The 18,135-nt window shown below is 44.8% G+C and overlaps 1 protein-coding gene across 3 annotated transcripts in view; it reads left to right on the forward strand.

The window, feature by feature from the left end:
- Positions 1–18,135, forward strand: part of MEIKIN (meiotic kinetochore factor) — an 836,714-nt gene that overhangs the window by 784,329 nt on the left and 34,250 nt on the right. The gene's annotated exons all lie outside the window — the stretch shown is intronic.

Here is an 18,135-nt window from a genome sequence, read left to right on the forward strand (position 1 = left end):
AACCAATAGGAGACCAGGACCTTACAGCCAATCTTAGCCCTAGTCCAAGCACCCTATCAGTTCAAAGACCCTGATCTCTACGTCCAATAAAGGCCCTAGCCCTACCAGTAGTCCCAAAACAAGTCCATGCAACCAATGGCACAGGTAGCCCGGTCCCTACTTCCAATAGAAAGCCTAACCCATCTCTAAGTCCCACACCTAGTCCAGCAACCAATCACACCAGAAGCCCTAATCGTTACTTCCAATTAAAGGTCTAACCCTAGCCCTACCCTATTCCCAACAACCAATAACATAGGAAACCCTAGTCCCTACTTCCAATAGAAATCCTAACCCTAGCCCCAACCCTACAATGATTGAATCACAGACCCAGAAACCAATCAGATCCCTCAAATACCCAACCAATGAGGACATTAACCCTAATCCAATAGAAATACCAGATACAACAACCAATCAGTGTAGACATGTAGCAACCACTAGCAGACCATATAAGGTCCCAGCGACCTAAGACAAGGTTTGCTGGCCAGGGAGTTGGAAGCTGCTTCTCCTGTTCAGAATCTCCTAGGAGACAGACAGGCTCAATCCACACTTTGGACTTCAGCAGGTAAGGGCCTCACTAACTTGAAATCTAACAATACTGTTTGAATAAAACTTTACTCCCCCTGCTGGCCAAAAAACGAAGTGCACAGGCCCTAGTAAAACACAGTTTAAACGGCTCACAGAAGCACCCTCTGATGTAGAAAAAATCCCTGTTGCGGGTGGGGGGGCGGAGGCAGGGGGCTGGTTTCACTGGCTTGTGAACACAAAATGGTGGCTGGGAGTGCACTGTCTTAACATACAGGTCTTAGCACAGAGCAAAGGAGAAATTTGGAGGGAAAACAGAATTGTCACTAAGGAATGAGAGGGACAAACTACAGAGGTTGGACTGCAAATCCCACAATTCAACACACTAAATGGAGGCAATTATGGGCAGGGAAAACCACAAATTTAAAACACAACACAGGTGATAAAATATGCAATTGCTCTGTTTTAAAAATACACGCACGGAAAGCCCAAGAGCGGAACCCAAAAGGAATCGCGCACGAGCGTGTGCAATTCCAGGGTCCGTTTCCAGACCCCAGACAAAAGGGCTCTCGCCCTGCGTGACCACTGCTGCGCAGTGCAACGCAGGTCGCGAGCCCTAGAAAGCACTTCATATAGTTATGAGGAAGGACCCTTGTTTTGTGGAGATTAACCTCTTTATAGTCTTGTTGTATTCTCTATAGAAGGATTTATGTTATCACAGATTTCTGGATGAAGGTGCATGAGGAACAATCACATTGGCAAAACACAAGCAAGGTCACTGGAAACTTTTTAATTCATGGTCTATTACACAGCTGTACCATAGAATTTGCAGTAGATATGTACCCAACGAAGTAGCACTAACTAATTAGCCAGTAGAAAGTAGTGCAGTTGGGTAGACATTTTGTGCAAAGTTGTGGACTCTTGTTGGATAAAGGAGCAAGTGAGGTTCAGTTCAGGGGTAGTCATTCACGCAGCTACTGATAGACCCATACAGATACTCCGACACCCACTCACACATCCATTCTGCCACTCACATATCTACTCACAGACCCAGTTACAGACACACACACACACTCACTGACCCATACAGCCACTCTCACACCCATACAGCCCTTAGAATGACGATTTTGCATATTGGGACCCCACTTTTTTCCAGCCCCCACTTGACAGATAACCCCAAAACTTTCAAATCACACACTAGACCAAAAAAATAAACTTTTTGTAAAGTTTTATGGAACTTCGTCAACCTGCTCCAAAGTTATCATTAAACTAACAGGCTTTCCCTCTGGAAACGCTGTCCTAACTATAACCACCTAGTGGCGAATTTATATATATATATTCACTAAACGAAAGGTTACAGGGACGTTACAGTTAGGCTCAGATTTCACTTGTACAAAACCAGTGAAATTCAGCTGTTCTATTTATCTTCTCAGCTAACCGTAACTTGCGCCCGCAATGCACTGCTTATGACCGCACTTATGACATCACTCATGACAATGATCATCTCAAATGATATCACAGGTGACATCATCCACAAAACCACTTACACCCTTTGCAACTTCTCATTCACCCACTCACCCACAGAACCACTCACATACCCATTCACAGACCCATACAGCCACTCACTCTCTATCTCGCTCACACACACACACACACACACACACACACACACTCACACTCTTAATCATAGAGCCACTCATACACCCACTCATTCACCTATGCAGGCACTCACACAGCCACTGACTCACCCATACAACTACTCACTCACCCATATAACAACTCAAACAGCCACACACTCACCCATACAGCTACTGACACAACCACGTATTCAACCACTTACACAGCTATTCACTTTCACATACAACCTCTGAACACAGTCAGTCACCCATCTAGAGACGCACACAAACATCACTCTCCAGTACAGCCACTCATACAGCAACTCACTTAACCAAACACCCACTCAAACAGATGCTTACCCATACAGCCAGTCATACACCCACCCACCCACCCACTCACTCACTATTATAGCCACTCACACACCCATCCATGCAAACACTCACTGATTTAGACACTCAGACACCCACCCATAGCGCTAACCACACAGCCACTCGCTCACCAGTACAGCTGCTCTCACACCCACTTATTCATCCATACTACTACTCACATTGCCACTTTTTCAACCATGGAGCTCCACACACTTTTTCACTAATACAGACACTCGGAGACCCACTCGCACATGGATGCAAATAGTCACATAGCCACTCACATAATATATGTTAGAACTAGTATCACTCCGTAATACTCAAAGTATACTAATTTAACTTTTATGTTACCTTGGTGTGTATTTTTAACACTCATAAACTTTTAAAAACCACTCCCAATCACTGGATGATGTCAGTCAGTCAAAATACAAATTTTAATCAGGCAAAGGCCATAAAAGGACAAGGTGATAAAACATCAATAAAAAATTCAGATACCGTTTCCACTACCCCCTGTGGGGGACTCCATGTGCCTGGATGCCTAGCCCCAGGAGGCGTGATGCAATTAGAAAACAATGTCCTGAAAGGTAAAAGCTAATAGACAATTCTAGATAGCATGCACAAAGCATTACTCAAGTGGACAAGAAGGAGATTACTCATTTTTCAGTCATAAGAAAATTATTCATCTTTATGTGGTAACATTAGTATAAAGGTCGGGCATATACAGTTAAGAACAGCACTGCATTAGAACGTATGACAACCACATAGAACTTGGTGCAGCAAACGTGAGAAAAAGTGCAGGTGGCGACGCAAGTGAAAAGAAGACAGCGTTGTTGGCGCACTGCATAAAGTGCAAACTATTTACAGTGAGTGGCTTAACGGCGCATGTGACATTGTGATATCACAGTGGGCACAGTTGATTTAGTTTGAGTCTAGAGCCACGTAGAAGAAGTGCGCCTATTGGTCAGGCTGTTAGGTCGACGGCGTTTCGATCCAGAGCATTTTGGATCATCTTCAGGACTGGTTGACTGTGTCTCACAACGGCTGACTCTTGCGACCGCCAACACGAGCTGATTAAATCAGTGCAGACGCAGCACGGCCGATTCCTATGGCCGGCGAACATCCAAACTCCCCAGCCAAAAAATATATATCAAGTACGACTGATCCTACGGCTGGTTAGAACACTGAAGTCTCCAGCCAGCTTTTCCCAGCGGTCCATACTTCAATTAGACTGCGCCTCCCCAAGCTACCTCGAGTTATCCTCCATTCGTGGGTTACAAGGTTCAATACATCCAGGACCCCTCCAGCACTCCCCATTCAGACAACCAGTCCTGAAGATGATCAAAAATGCTCTGGATCGAAACGCCGTCGACCTAACAGTGCTTCTTTTGCTATGGTTACGCAGGAGTTTGTTGAAGTCCTCGACCTTCAGTTCTCAGTGGACAATATGCACACCATAATCTCCTGTGGTCCATAACTTGGAGGGCATTTGTGCAAGTAATTCAGACACATCTTCAGACTTTGCAGAGCTATCGGTAACGGGCTCACAATCTGTTTCACACAAAAGGGCAAGTTGAGATAGACTCCTTCCAATCTGCAGACAGCAGTCCAGTTCATCTTGCATTAAATATCATGACCTAGTAGTTTAGCTGGTAAGGGGCAACATATAAGGAAAGCATTCTTGTCTATGATTAAACCTATGAATATTGAAACGTGATGTGTAATATACTGATTTGAAATTCCTAGTGCGTCTATGCACAAGTCTGAGAGAGGTAGTGAGGGGAACTCCGAGGGTTTCAGGGCAGAACGGCTTGCACCTCTATCAGTAATGCAAGTGGTGGGTTTTCCGTGTATCCTTGTCAAAATACGGACCTTTCAGATGTTTGGGCATCAGGTTGTTCATGGTACAGTAGACATATTTTGGGCTGTCCTACAATTCAGTCTATGCACTCTATGTAGCCTGATTTAGGTTTAAATGGGGCGCATTTGAGACAGCATGGAGACGCATCTCTTTTTCCAATGCCCCACCTGCCTGCAGACAAAACATGGCCATCCTGCATCTTTTACTCCTTCCCTCCTGTTTTCTTTCTCTATTCACCCTTCACTTTTTCCTGTGTGAGCTTGTCCACTTCATTTCACATTCTGTTGTACACTCTGCAATTACAAAGAAATCAGCTTAGATTCAACAGATTCTTTTGTTCTTGTGACACCATTCAATGGTTTGCAACTTCTACTGATTCAGACAGCTTTTCAGTTTACCAACCAGTACAAATAGTCATATAATTTTGTACATCCGGTAGTAATTCTTGCAAGGCTTTTGATCGAGTCAACTGGAACTTTTTATTTAACGTAATACAGCGATTTGATCTGGGAGAAAATTGCATAGAAGCAATTAAAAATATTTACAAAAACCCTTCCGCAAAAGGGAATCTCAGTAGCCAACTGGTACTCTGTTGCTTTTTTGTTGCCTTTGTCTGCTTCTCTGTATCCAATTTCTCCGACGATGTCTTCGAAGAAGACCGGCATCAAGCCCTGCAGGGAGTGCGGTAAAATGATGTCTATTACCGACCCGCACAATGACTGCATCTGGTGTTTGAGTTCTGACCATGATGTAGATGGTTGTTCTTCATGTCGGAAGATGAACCCGAAGGCCCTGAGGGAGAGAGAAGCAAAACTCCTGGTGGCAAGGATGAAAGCTGGGAAAGAAAAATCGTCGAGATCTCGTTCTCGAAGGTCGAGGACGATGTCGAGGTCTGGATCTCGTGAAGGATCATCCTCGAGGTCGATTTCAGATCATGCTTCGAAATCGAAGAAGCATAAGAAGAGGAGACATGAGTCCCGACGTCGTTCCGGTAAGGAGTCGGTGTCGAGGTCGAGATCACCGAAGAAGGTACGTTCTAAGGTGGTTACTCTTGATGTCTCTGAACCTGAAGGTGAGGCCTCACCTTCGGAGTCGCGGGTGCAGACTCCGGCTCTGGCTCCGAATCCGTCTCCGGCGCCGGCCCGAGAAGAGGAAGAGGTTCAGGAGGATGTGGATTCCGCGCCTGTCGAAGAGCCGAATCCGAACACTCCTCAAGATCAGCCTGAAGGTTTTCAGCCGCCCTTTCCAACCCCCGGCCAGGACCCATCGGCGTTTTTGAACGCTATGTATGGCGTCTTCTCAAGGGCATGGTACCCCTCTGGTGCACCTTCGGGTCCCATGGGTCCTCTGGCTTTCAATTTAGGAGTTCCTCACTCCTATCCTCCGGCTCCGTTTATGCCTTATATGCCGGCTCCGACACTGCCTTGGCAGTTTCCGGTTCCGCCGAGACCATCGACGCCGATTCCGACGTCGCCCGCTCCAAGTCGTCCTCTGGTACATTCCACTGAACCATCGGGTTCGATACCGACGTCGATCCCGAATCCGTCGGAGCCGATGGTGGATCCGGTTTCAAAACGTGTGAAGGAGAGATCCAGAAGGGAGGCTCAACGCCTTTTGGAAGAACGAAGGTTCTTGGATTCACATTCTGATATAGAGGAAGGTGAATTGGATGAGGAATGTTTTGAGGAGTTAGCTGACACAGGAAGCCTAGATTTCTCTCCAGAGTGGGAGTTGCCCTCATGCTCTGGTACGCCTTCTAAGGATGTTCAACCTTATCATTTAGTTATGAGGAAGGCTGCTGATCTCCTTCAATTAACTTTGCCAACTGTGGAGTTTAAGTCCAATATTCTAACTGAGGTCTTACATTCTCCAAATTCAGTTGTGGAACCTTTACTTCCATTTAATGATGCCTTGACAGAGCCCATTTTGGAGGTATGGAAGAACCCATTATCAGCTCCTGCGGTTTCTAAGAGTGTGGCTAGGAGGTACAGGGTTGCTCCTGAGGACCCTGCTTTTTTGACCTCTCATCCTTCGCCGGAGAGCCTGGTCATTCAAGCTGCATGTTCTAAGAAGAATGTAAGTGCCTTTCCCCAGGTTCCATGTGAAAAGGAGGCAAAGAAACAAGATCAGGTTGCTAAAAAGACCTTCTCCTCTGCAAGTATGGCATTAAAGTCAACAAATGCCACTTGTCTGATGGGGAGATATGTGCATGCCCTTATGGATTCTTTGCGTGTTCTTACTCCTAAGGTTCCTGATGCCAACAGGAAGGACTTTGAGGAGGTGATCTCAGACGCACAGGCAGCAGCTCGCCAAGTTATTCAAAGTGGTCTGGACTCTGTGGCGCGCATCATGGGCACTGCTGTCGCTACTAGAAGGTCTGCTTGGTTAAAATCCTCTGACTTTTCGGCGGATGTTCAAGCAACTTTATTGGATCTTCCCTTTGATGGGTCTGGCCTCTTTGGGAAGAAGGCTGATGCAGCCTTTGAGAGATTTAAGGACAGTAGGGCAGCTGCTAAGTCTTTAGGTCTTCAGATAAGAGGCTCTTCGACCAACAAGAGATTCAGGGGTTTTGGTCGCTCTTCCTTTCGGAATTACCGACAAGGTCAGCAGCAGCAGCAAAATTCCATGTACAGATCATACAGGGGAAAGCAGAGAGCACGTCCTCGTGGGCGTCAAGCCTCTTCCTCCTCCACTTCCTCCAACCCTCCTGCCCCAGAAAAGCAGTCCTAGATCCGCCATTCAGGATCATGTGGGTCCGGTGGGGGGTCGGCTTACCCATTTTCTACAGGATTGGGAATCGGTTACATCAGATCTTTGGGTTCTCAATCTTGTAGAAAATGGGTATGCCCTTCCCTTTCAGGAATTCCCTCCCAATTACTCGGCTTGCCAAGGTTTTTGCACCGAGGAACACCTGTTGCTTCTACAGGAGGAAGTGCAGACTCTATTAAGAAAGGGTGCGATAGAGGTGGTCCCAGAGCAGGAAAGGGGTCAGGGATGCTACTCCAGGTATTTCCTGATTCCCAAGAAGGATGGCAGACTTCGTCCAATCCTGGATCTCAGGATCTTGAATCTCTTTCTAAAACAGGAGAAATTCAAGATGCTCACCCTTGCTCAGGTTCTTCAAGCGCTGCTAGAAGAAGACTGGATGGTGTCACTCGACTTGCAGGATGCGTACTTTCACATCCCAATCCTGAAATCGCACAGGAAGTATCTCCGTTTTACTGTGGGATCGCAGCACTATCAGTTTGGGGTCCTTCCGTTTGGACTTACTACTGCGCCTCGAGTCTTCACCAAGGTGATGGCAGTGGTGGCGGCGCATCTCAGAAGATCAGGGATTCCAGTATTCCCTTATTTAGACGACTGGCTGATCAAAGCAGAGTCGTCAGAGAGAGTGCTCCATCATCTGCGAGAGACAACCCAGTCGTTGTACAGGTTGGGTTTTTCGATAAATGTACCCAAGTCTCACCTGGTGCCCTCCCAGCGCAACCTGTTCATAGGTGCTGTACTGGACACAATTGTATGTCGTGCATTCCCACCTCCTCAAAGGATTCGCGACATACAGGAAATGATTCCTTTATTTTACAATGAAGCCGTCGTTCCAGTCCTGAAGGTCCTTCGCCTGCTCGGTTTGATGGCTTCATGCATTCTGTTGGTCAACCATGCACGCTGGCACATGAGGGCGCTCCAGTGGTGCCTCCGCAGGCAGTGGTATCAGCACAACGGAGATCTCGGGGAGTCAGTGAGGATCTCCAGAGAAGCTGCGGCAGATCTATCTTGGTGGGGCGTGGAAGGCAATCTGTCTCAAGGGAAGCCTTTCCAACTACCTCCATCGGTGGCCACAGTGATAACGGATGCGTCCACTCTAGGGTGGGGTGCTCATCTGGGGGATCTGGAGGTCAAGGGTCTTTGGTCTCCAGAGGAAAGGTTGCTTCACATCAACCTTCTAGAATTGCGGACGATTCGTTTGGCGCTCAAGGCCTTCCTCCCTTCCCTTCGCGGTCAGTCGATCTAGGTCCTGACGGACAACACGACCGCGATGTGGTAGATCAACAAACAGGGAGGAGTGGGGTCGCAGTGTCTCTGCAGAGAAGCTCTGCTTCTCTGGTCCTGGGTTCAAGACCATCAGATTTGTCTGATGGCATATCATCTGGCCGGAGTTCTGAACGTTCGTGCAGACAGTCTCAGTCGGCAGTTCTCTGCCGACCACGAGTGGAGGCTTCACCCGGAGGTGGTTCACGACATCTTTCAGATGTGGGGGACTCCTCGGGTGGACCTGTTCGCCACTCGCGAGAATGCTCACTGCCTGTCTTTCTGCAGTCTCCAGTATCCGATGCAAGGAGCCTTGGGGGATGCGTTTCAGTTGAGTTGGGGAAATCAACTCCTTTACGCGTTTCCTCCCATACCTTTGATTCCTCGGGTTCTGAGGAAGATTCGCCAAGACCGGGCCCAAGTCATATTGGTCGCCCCGGACTGGCCAAGAAGGGTGTGGTATACAGATCTTCTCCACCTCTCCTCTCACCCGCCGCTCCGTCTCCCTCTCAGGGCAGACCTCCTCTCTCAGATGGAGGGGCAGGTTCTACACCCCCACCTCCAGACATTGCACCTTCATGCCTGGAGATTGAACGGGGCAACCTGAATTCCTTTTCTCTCCCACCTGATGTGGTGGATGTCATCTTGTCGGCCAGGCGTGACTCCACTAAGTCCATCTATTCTTATAGATGGTCGAAATTTGTCACTTGGTGTGGAGGGAATTCTATTGACCCTTTGAGAGACCATTTATCTGATGTTCTCCAGTTTGCCCTTTCTCTGGCGCAGCAAGGGCTTGCTGTTGCCACAGTTAAGGGTTATCTTCCTGCGTTGTCGGCATTTCTCTGTTTGCCTGACCAACCTTCTCTTTTCAAGGTTTTTGAAGGGCCTCACAAATAAGTTCCCTCCTACTCCTTTTATTGTGCCTCAGTGGGACTTAAATCTTGTCTTGACCTTTCTGATGGGTGCTCCCTTTGAGCCTCTTCATAAATGTCCTTTGAGGCTTTTGACTCTTAAGACAGTCTTCCTCGTTGCAATAACCTCTGCAAGGAGGGTAAGTGAGCTTCAAGCTCTTAGTTCCAAGCCCCCTTTCTTGACCATTCATGTTGATCGAATGGTTCTTAGGACCAGGGCTGCTTTTCTTCCTAAGGTGGTTACTCCTTTCCACCTTGTCAATCCATTACCCTCCCTACCTTTTATCCTCCCCCACACCCTTCTAAGGAGGAGGAGAGGTTACACCGTCTGGACCTTAAGAGGGCGGTGTCTTTTTACTTGGACAGAACTAAAGACTGTCGTTTGGATGATCAGCTCTTCGTTGGGTTTGCTGGCTGCAAGAGAGGAAGAGCTGTCCACAAGAGAACCTTGTCAAGATGGATCGTATTGTGTATAAAGATCTGCTACTCTTTGGCCGGTAAGGAACCACCAGAGGGTATAAGGGCTCATTCTACAAGAGCTAAGTCTTCAACCTTGGCATTGGCTAGAGGTGTTCCTGTAGAGGATATTTGCAGAGCCGCGACTTGGTCTTCCCTCCACACTTTCGCGAAGCATTACTGCTTGGATTCCGAGGTGAGGAGGGACGGCCACTTCGCGCGTTCTGTCCTCCAGGATTTCCTGGTTTAGAAGAGTGGGCACCCTCGTCCGGGAGTGGGGACTGCTGTGGGACTCTATTCACAAGGTGAGGAATCCACACGGCAGATGTATCTATCAGAAGAACAAGTTACTTACCTTCGGTAACGCTTTTTCTCGTAGACACAATATCTGCCTGTGGATTCCTCACTGACCCACCTGCCTCCCCGTTGTCCACTCTTCTATACCAGAGTTACTGTAATGTAATATTTATTTATTTTGTTGTCAAGGTAATGTTTCAATTGCTTTCCTGCATTTGCTTTACACTGTGTGTTTTACCTTGACTATTGTGTACTGTGTACATTTCTACTGTCATTGGTCCGTCCGTGTGCCTCGATGGCACCGAAAAAAGGGCGGAACTGATGTCATCACGCCGGCGTGGGCCTATTATAGGCGTCAGTGACGTCAGCGGAGTCGCGTGCGATGCCGTGTCTCTATGACGTCCAAGTCCACGTCGGCGCGAGGCTACGAAAATAATTTCCGAATGTTGCTGATGCAAGGGGATATTCACAAGGTGAGGAATCCACAGGCAGATATTGTATATACCAGAAAAAGCGTTACCGAAGGTAAGTAACTTGTTCTTTAGCTACAATGGATGGGTAAAAAAAATAGGGTTGTATGCTGATGACCTTATGGTATACACTGGGGACATTGAAGAATCTTACCCAGAATTCTGGCTAGAGATAGAGAGGTTTGGAAAGGTCTCTGGATATCTGTTAAATCAACAAAAAACAGAGTTAATGAAGTGGAATTCAGAGTTTGTAAGTACTTATGAAAAGAAGGAGATAAGGTATTTGGGAATACAAGTAACCCAAAATATAGATAAAGTTGCACAAGTCAATTTTGATAAGGTTACAAAAGAAGTAAGTTCACTCCTAGAATCTTGGGGGACCATATCTCTTTCTTTCCTGGGTAAATCCAACTTAATAAAAATGACAATTCTTCCTAAATACACCTTTTTATTTAACACCATTCCCCTTGAATTTCCCCAAAAATGGTTCAAGAAGGCGCAGGGTCTCTTTACAAAATTTATACGGGGGAATAAGAGTCCCAGGATCTCCCTGAAAAAACTTAGAAAGAAAAGAGAGTACGGCGGGATTGCTAGCCCGGATCTCTATCAATATATGTGTGCATTCCAGCTAAAAAGGTTTCGACAATTAATGATGGAGCATAGTGCATTTTCACCCCTTTTTAAAGCACTTACACTGGCAGTAACCCAACACACCGACGGTTTTCTTCTAAAATTTGGCAATCAGAAATTTTTTTAAAAGGTGAAGTTGAAGACCCTACTGACAGGTATAAAACTTTGGTCACAAGTAAGTCGCCTCATGAAAATTTCATATTTTAATGATATTACCCCGATCTGGAACTCTCTGGGAACACCAGCATGTTTGACAGATGCATTGGCACTGCCTCTGCGGAATTATACAGTGGGGCCAATTGGTAATTGAAGGACATCTTCTATCCTGGCCACATTTATCAGCGATAACTGGAAATTTGATCTCAAAGTTCAAATATTACCAATTATCAAATTGGGCAAAAGCAATAGGAAAGGATTTGAAAGGAAATTCACATTTATCAGTAAAGATTTGCTCTAAAAGCAATAAAGGAAAGGAGGTGTCAGTTTGGTATTGGCTATTGGTACAAAAGGGAGAAGAGGAGCAGGCCTCATTAATGGAAATCTGGAAGAAGGACCTGCCATATGAAGACCTTGAATCTTTGGGGCAAGTATCAATGTCACTTCTTTGGTCATGTATACATGCTGCATCATTAAAGAACCACCTTTTTACAGCCCACAAAGCATACTGGACCCCAAGGAGAATCTCAAAGATGGGAAATCGCGAGATAAAGAAATGTCCTAAATGCGGAGAAGACCACGCAAATGAGGTCCATATGTTTTGGAGCTGCCCGGTAATATACGAATTCTGGAATAAAGTGGGTAAGATCATATCAGATGTTATGGGGTCAGAAATAACATTAACCCCGAAATCAGTAATTTTTGGGATTTCTCCTAGTGGGGGGGGGGGGGGTGATTTAATATTAACAAAGAAACATAAGGCTTTGTTTTTTACCCTGATGTTACTAGCACGAAGGGAATTGTGTATAAAATGGATACTAACATGTCCTCCTACAGAAATTGAATGGATTCATTCTATCCAGAAGACGGCACGACTTGACCGTGCATGTAATTATACAAAAAATATATATATATTGGGAAATTTGGGATAATTGGGTGGAGACAGGGCCTCGATACACATAATGAGGAATGGGGTTTTAATTAATACATTTTATTGGATAAAGTTTCTGTAACCTATATGAAGATCCTGGCGATTCGGAAGTCCTATGATTAATAATATGCTTCAGACAGGGTCCTGGGGACAAAGTCTGAAATGGGCCACTCACTGGGAAGTGAGAATATTTGGGCCGCTTCACCTTTACAAGATTGTGGATTGGACTCCTTAAAGAAGTATCGAAGGTGCGGCTCTGGAGATACATAGTATCCTTCTTCTCCCCTATGAGGGAGTAACCAGACCGGTAATTAAAATAATACATCCTTCGGACATTGGAAGGGGTCAGAAAAGAACCATGTATCTTGAAAGGAAGCATATTATCTTTAAATGAGGACAAAAAAAAGTAATTCCTGCACAAAAGCATCTTCCTGTCCCGTCTGGTTTGGGGGGGCAATGTGTGATTATCTTTCAAACACATTCTTGAACCTGTCTAGATGATCTGCTGGTGACTCCTTTATTTTGCTATCAGTCTGAAGTCTTACTCCTACCTGTTTCCATTGGACATGTAATCTCGTTCAGCAAGGCATCCTTTGACGTTTTCAGAGCCCCATTGCTCCTGAGATCCTGTCCCAGCCGACTCATCTTCTCAACTAATCTGTCACTTCACTGGATACCACCAAACGCAACACTTGATTTACGTCTGCCCAGTTGGGCTGATAAATTTCAAACATTCTTTGCGATTCTTCATGTAACTAGGTAGGTTTTTCTCTAATATTGGCAAACGTTTTTTTATGCTCATTAAATCTGAAGGGATCCAGAGAACATGATCAATGATATACCTCCTGAGGTGGGAGTAATCTCTTATTAGGTGGAGGTGTCAGGAACTGGTAAAAAGGATCTTCATTGTCCGCGTTGCTAGAGTGAGGGAAGGCCTTTGCCTTCTCTCTCTACATCCAGTTCCTAGCCAGCTGATCTGTGGTATAAACTGTTTCGGGTAATAGTGAGGCTGCGTTCATGGTGATCCCTGGGCCCAGCTGGGAGTTAAGGCACTCTTGGTCTAGGCCACTTCACAGAAGGGTAGTCTGCGTTTCATCTAGCCAATCATAAGCCTGCTTCTAGAGCTCTCCTGGCTGTTGCTCCCATTTTAGCCTTTGCTTGTGTGTTACCTCTTTGAGCTCCATCTTCTGGTGTTCTCGTTAGAGCTGCCACTTTTCTAGGAGAATTCAGTGGCTCACTGTCTGCATCTTCAGCCAGCATGGAGAAAACATCCAGTAAATCTTTTTCCCTGGGATTGCCACTCTTTCTTTTGTGGTTCAGTGATCTGGGGAGTGAGGGAGGAGACATGACAATAGGGGCACAAGCCCTAACTCTTTCACTAAGATGGCTTAATGGGTATTCGTATTTCTCTCTTGTTTGTTTTATGGCACAGACTTGAAATTCATGCTTGAATGTGCTCACTTTCTTATATCAATTAAGAAATGTAGACCTTTACTCGGCATCTCTCTTAATTTTAGAATCCTTCAATTTCTTTCTCAAGTTGCTCAACTGCTCTAGATAAAAAGTATCATGCTCAAGAAAGGATTTCTTCCCATCATCATTAGTGAGCCCCTCCCACTGATTGCTAAATTGGCCCCTGATTTTATTGGAGTGGCATTACATGCCCTGGGCAGGAGTCCCTTTCGTTTAGGGTCTATTATACTTGGATTTGTCTGCCCCCTTCACTTTTCATTCATTCGTAAATGGAAAACAAGTGGTCTGCTGGCCTTGTGTCGCGGTTCATCTCTTTAAGTAAGGATGGCAAGGAAACTGAAAGAAGGGTAAGGTATCCTCTGTTTCTCTTGAAGATCTTGTGGAGGAAGGAAGAAAGGAAGGAAGGAAGAAAAAGTATTATGAAACTCGCACTCAAAGATTCCCTAGCTTTCATCCTTTATTCGGTTATGCACCCAGAAGGGCTAACAGAGAACCCTGTGCGTCTGGATCAGAGAGCCTTTCTCTCCAACATTAATCCTTCTATCCTCTGCGCTTTGGGTCCTGCTCATCTTATATCAGCATGAGGTTCATTACTTTCTAGAAGACAACAAAGAAGAAGTCGGAGCCATTGTGTGAAAGAAGTCAAAGTGAAAGGAGATCATTATGGCTCTCCGTATTATCAGGAGTTGTATCCTTACTATCCTCGGTGGTATATTCTCGCAGAACCAGTCATGATGCAGGATTCAGATGATTTCTTCTTTTGTCTCCCAACAGAGAATGGCTAACTTTTATGCAAAACTTTTACCTCCTGATAAATATCTATGACCGGCAGAAATGGACAGCTTTCCACTCTCATGTGTCACTCATCCTGAGCAAAAAGTACAACCTGCTACACATACTTGGAAAGAATAGGGAAGACAGCTGAAACCCCAGCAATGCCAGCTAGATATTATTGACTGCTTTCCATATGCTCTTAGAAAACGCTTCCAGGTCCTTCAACTTGTCCAGGACATGGAAAGAAAGTAATGCTTCTTATGTTTTTAAAGAGCAGCTTAGAAGTTTGATAAACAGTCCCTAGCCTGAACATTTGTGAGAAAAGGGAATGCTTTTCAAAAGCTCTGCTGCCTCTTCTACAGTAATACTTAGACTGGAGAAGAAGTCCAGATTATTTCCCTGTGTGCCTCATTGACCATCCACACCCAAATTCCCTCAACAGATATTAAGAAATTGTGGCACTCGGGCACTGTTCCACATTGACAGGGCAGATTGTTGGATACCTTTGTCAAAAGATCTGCTACCACAATTAAGGCAACAACCACTCCAAGTCATTGTAAGATGTGGCACAATGACTAGCAAATTATAGACCTACTTTTGAAGTATAACCCAGTAGAGACCAACGTTTTCGAAAAGAAACTGAGTTGGCTTCTGCAGTTGTCATGGACATGACCAACCTATTTTTTTTATATATATGTTTTTTCAACAGCTGGCAGTTGCTGCCTTTCTTTACCGGCATAGGTGGCTCTACAGCACATTTTTCTGGCCTAAGGTGCAGGCACATGTCCTAAATATACCCTTTGGCAGAGACTCACTCTTCATCAAGTATGTGGATGAAGACCTTTGAGGGACTGAACATGACCCTCACTGCTCATTGTGTTCACTGCACAGTACTATGCCTTAGGCACCTTTCAGAGGAGGCTATCGATAACACCACTGCTAATTATAAAGCCTGCTATATGACCAGCGCATATTTTGTCACTGATGACACACTATGCTTCCAGGTCTGCAGATTGCAGAGGCACCTCTCAACCCAGGTCGTAGGGCATAAGCAAAAAGACTTGACTCACTATGTGGCACTACCCATCTTCTCCATGACAGCAGGTGACAGAATGTTGCAGGAGTGTAAAGTGTTGAAAGCGGTCATCTTGGGCAAGTGGGAACTGGTCTTTTTTGTAAGGCATAGATTGCAGGTTATTTAGAAGATAACAGACGAAACTCCCCACAGACTAAATAGGACTAATTTAATAAAAACATAAAATTAAACTACTGTACCAGCTGTTCATAACGACGAACAAACATAGCACATATACCGAAAGATACAATTTATTTATCAAAACGACATGTATGATAATGATAACATATATATAAATATCCGGGTATTAAACAATTACACCATCCGTCTTTTAGGATTAGTAAACTTCTCATTTCTCATCATCAGAAAGTTGAATAGATCCCAAGTCCTTATTTAAAACACACAATGTGAGGAAAGAAGTAAGAGCCACATGTACAAAGCATAGAGCAGAATTGGGGTGTTTGCGCCAGAAAAATGCATTTTCTAATGTGCAAAATGCTATTCGATAACTTGGTACCGAATCGCATTTTCAACTCAGTATTTGGAAGGGGCTTGCTTTTGGGCGTCCCTTCCAAATACTCAAGCGATATGGTATGTATTACTGTTTTGCGACAGAATTCTGGTAGCAAAACAGTAATACTTTACCAACATTTTAAAAAGTGGTGGTAACCCATTTACAATTGGCATGGGGTCCTCTTGGGAACCCTTTCCCTTTAGGAATTTTGAAAAAATATGTTTTAAGTGTGGGCCATGGTCCCACAGACTGGGACCACTGCCTATTCTTGAGAATTGAAACTTAAATCAATCTTTTATTTCTTTTTGAATGGATCCCATTTCCATTAAGAAAAACTGCCAGCATTAAAAAAAATGTTTATATATATATATATATATGATCTATTCTAAAGCAATCACAGAATCACAGACATGGTGTCTGCTGACCCCTGTGATGGCAGCAAATCCTAGTGGGTTGCAAATTGCGACCTACCTCATTAGTATGCTTGAGGTAGGTCTATTTACGACCTATTTCAAATTGCTATTGAAACTCAAGAGTTTTATACATTATGAATAGCGATTTCCTAATTGCGATTCGCAGGAAATCTCAATTAGGAAATTGCTATTCCTAATCTTCGTACATCTAGCCCCATGTTATCAATATTAGTCAATGCATTTTGTGGTATATCTCTTTGACCTCCTTTTTCAGGACAGTTGTATGGAACTCTTACACACACAAATTCACATGGAGTTATTCACATATAAGCAAATTAAAAACATGTTGAAAAACAAGCATAAAAACTCTATAAACCCCAGGGCAGTTAAACGTTTCCTGGGGACAGCCGTGGCGGTGGTGAAAAGGGATATAGCTGCGCTCTGGTCTCAGGCTAAATTACCCACCGTGCAGAAATGGAGGAGGGGAGTGGATTGGTGTGGAGCGCAGGAGGAGCCCCTCTTCGAGGCTAGGGGGTGCCCCGAACTCTTCAGTAAAGTGTGGGGTAAATGGTTTAATTTGCTACCAGCGTGAGAGTTCAAGTGATCTTGACTGTCTCCTTGTATTGGGAACATCACATCTGATCCAGTTGATCTAATGTCCTCTGTCAAAAGTGTGGGATGTAATTTCTTCATTCACAATCCTTGATTTGCTACCAATGAATTTATTCGCTTTTGTTTTAAAAATCAATAAAGTTGATTATCAACAACAACAAAAACTCAATAAACCAATGCAACATTATGGGCACAGACATAACAGTACCCATCTGTTAACTCCTAGGTTATCTTCATCTCTTAAATAAGGAAGATATTGATAAAGCCCAAGGCAACAACTCCTCTACATGCAACATTGTTGTCCCAACTAAAAGACTTTGAAAAAGTGCATATTTCTTCTCATTAAATGTCAGAAACTGGTATTTTACCTTTGTCTTTTCACTTGTTAATGGACAGCATAAAACTATATCCATAGTGCGAGGGAAGGAGACACTTAAAGCAGCTGCAGCAGGATTTTCTAACCATGCGATGTAACATAACTCACTGATATTCCACCTTCCATCACACTTGTTGAATAATATGTCCGAAAAGTTAGTAAAAACAGTTCCGCTAGTGTCTGGACATGTGCTGCAAGGGCTTTAATTCTCAGTATCAAATTCTAATAGTGTGGTTCGTAGATGAAGTCAAAACTTATGCGAATACTGTATCGACTACATATTTCTTCCTTCCTCAGCTGCACTAAGATCAGATTTAGGGCCTGATTACGAGTATGGCAGCAGTGGCGGTCCACCGTCTGCCGTATTAAGACTATCACCTTTGTACCGACTTTGGACCACTGGCTGTAGCAGGGTACAGTTGTTGCCTGGCGGTGGCAGAGCTGCGCCACAGTGTAAAATGCTCAGTGGGATTGCCCAGTCCTTCTGAGCATATTATGAGTTCCTGAACCACCAGCCATTTCATGGCCAGAGCTCCACCATGAAAAGGCTGGTGATGCAGGAACAAAGGGGGCCCAGAAGGGCCCCCATGCCACCCACCAGGGGAATACATTCAGGG

Source organism: Lissotriton helveticus, chromosome 7 (assembly GCF_964261635.1).
Source record: "Lissotriton helveticus chromosome 7, aLisHel1.1, whole genome shotgun sequence".
Classification (NCBI taxonomy): Eukaryota; Metazoa; Chordata; class Amphibia; order Caudata; family Salamandridae; genus Lissotriton; species Lissotriton helveticus.